This window comes from Pelmatolapia mariae, unplaced genomic scaffold (genome assembly GCF_036321145.2).
Source record: "Pelmatolapia mariae isolate MD_Pm_ZW unplaced genomic scaffold, Pm_UMD_F_2 NODE_ptg000254l+_length_29527_cov_1, whole genome shotgun sequence".
In the NCBI taxonomy this organism is placed as follows: Eukaryota; Metazoa; Chordata; class Actinopteri; order Cichliformes; family Cichlidae; genus Pelmatolapia; species Pelmatolapia mariae.
The window spans coordinates 25,001-27,500 of NW_027051944.1; positions in this window are offsets into that span (position 1 = coordinate 25,001).

Here is a 2,500-nt window from a genome sequence, read left to right on the forward strand (position 1 = left end):
AGGGGCACGGAGAAAAGTTGTCGTACCATATGCACGAGGAGTGTGTGTGTGTGGCAAAGTGTTTCTGAGCAGAGTACCAGGGGCACGGAGAAAAGTTGTCGTACCATATGCACGAGGAAGTACATAGCAAAGTGCTGCTGAGCAGAGTACCAGGGGCTTGTAGAAACATTGTCGTACCATATGCACGAGGAGTGTGTGTGTGTGGCAAAGTGTTTCTGAGCAGAGTACCAGGGGCACGGAGAAAAGTTGTCGTACCATATGCACGAGGAAGTACATAGCAAAGTGCTGCTGAGCAGAGTACCAGGGGCACGGAGAAAAGCTGTCGTACCATATGCACGAGGAGTGTGTGTGTGTGGCAAAGTGTTTCTGAGCAGAGTACCAGGGGCATGTAGAAACATTGTCGTACCATATGCACGAGGAGTGTGTGTGTGGCAAAGTGTTTCTGAGCAGTGTACCAGGGGCATGTAGAAACATTGTCGTACCATATGCACGAGGAGTGTGTGTGTGGCAAAGTGTTTCTGAGCAGTGTACCAGGGGCACGGAGAAAAGTTGTCGTACCATATGCACGAGGAGTGTGTGTGTGGCAAAGTGCTGCTGAGCAGAGTACCAGGGGCACGGAGAAAAGTTGTCGTACCATATGCACGAGGAAGTACATAGCAAAGTGCTGCTGAGCAGAGTACCAGGGGCACGGAGAAAAGCTGTCGTACCATATGCACGAGGAAGTACATAGCAAAGTGCTGCTGAGCAGAGTACCAGGGGCACGGAGAAAAGCTGTCGTACCATATGCACGAGGAAGTACATAGCAAAGTGCTGCTGAGCAGAGTACCAGGGGCACGGAGAAAAGCTGTCGTACCATATGCACGAGGCCTGTCCAGCAGCACATCTTTTTCGACCGTAAAGGAGAGAGGAGGCCGACTCACCACCTCGGCCAAATGGAGACAGCACATCAGCAGGGCCAGTGCGCCAGCAGCACATCTTTTTCGACCGTAAAGGAGAGAGGAGGCCGACTCACCACCTCGGCCAAATGGAGACAGCACATCAGCAGGGCCAGTGCGCCAGCAGCACATCTTTTTCGACCGTAAAGGAGAGAGGAGGCCGACTCACCCCCTCGGCCAAATGGAGACACAACAGCAGCAGGGCCAGTGGAGCAGCATGCATCTTGTTCAGCGGTAAGGGAGACAGGGAGATGTGATGGTGGTCCCCGGGGCCCCCTGGAGGTGGGGGAGATCAGCAACTAGCTAGCGAGGAGAGCGCGTACAGCCGACGTGGCATAAGTGTTTCTGCGCAGTGTACCAGGGGCTTGTGGAAAAGCTGTCGTACCATATGCACGGGAAGTACATAGCAAAGTGCTGCTGAGCAGAGTACCAGGGGCATGTAGAAACATTGTCGTACCATATGCACGAGGAGTGTGTGTGTGTGGCAAAGTGTTTCTGAGCAGAGTACCAGGGGCACGGAGAAAAGTTGTCGTACCATATGCACGAGGAAGTACATAGCAAAGTGCTGCTGAGCAGAGTACCAGGGGCACGGAGAAAAGTTGTCGTACCATATGCACGAGGAGTGTGTGTGTGTGGCAAAGTGTTTCTGAGCAGAGTACCAGGGGCACGGAGAAAAGTTGTCGTACCATATGCACGAGGAAGTACATAGCAAAGTGCTGCTGAGCAGAGTACCAGGGGCACGGAGAAAAGTTGTCGTACCATATGCACGAGGAGTGTGTGTGTGTGGCAAAGTGTTTCTGAGCAGAGTACCAGGGGCACGGAGAAAAGTTGTCGTACCATATGCACGAGGAAGTACATAGCAAAGTGCTGCTGAGCAGAGTACCAGGGGCTTGTAGAAACATTGTCGTACCATATGCACGAGGAGTGTGTGTGTGTGGCAAAGTGTTTCTGAGCAGAGTACCAGGGGCACGGAGAAAGTTGTCGTACCATATGCACGAGGAAGTACATAGCAAAGTGCTGCTGAGCAGAGTACCAGGGGCACGGAGAAAAGCTGTCGTACCATATGCACGAGGAGTGTGTGTGTGTGGCAAAGTGTTTCTGAGCAGAGTACCAGGGGCATGTAGAAACATTGTCGTACCATATGCACGAGGAGTGTGTGTGTGGCAAAGTGTTTCTGAGCAGTGTACCAGGGGCATGTAGAAACATTGTCGTACCATATGCACGAGGAGTGTGTGTGTGGCAAAGTGTTTCTGAGCAGTGTACCAGGGGCACGGAGAAAAGTTGTCGTACCATATGCACGAGGAGTGTGTGTGTGGCAAAGTGCTGCTGAGCAGAGTACCAGGGGCACGGAGAAAAGTTGTCGTACCATATGCACGAGGAAGTACATAGCAAAGTGCTGCTGAGCAGAGTACCAGGGGCACGGAGAAAAGCTGTCGTACCATATGCACGAGGAAGTACATAGCAAAGTGCTGCTGAGCAGAGTACCAGGGGCACGGAGAAAAGCTGTCGTACCATATGCACGAGGAAGTACATAGCAAAGTGCTGCTGAGCAGAGTACCAGGGGC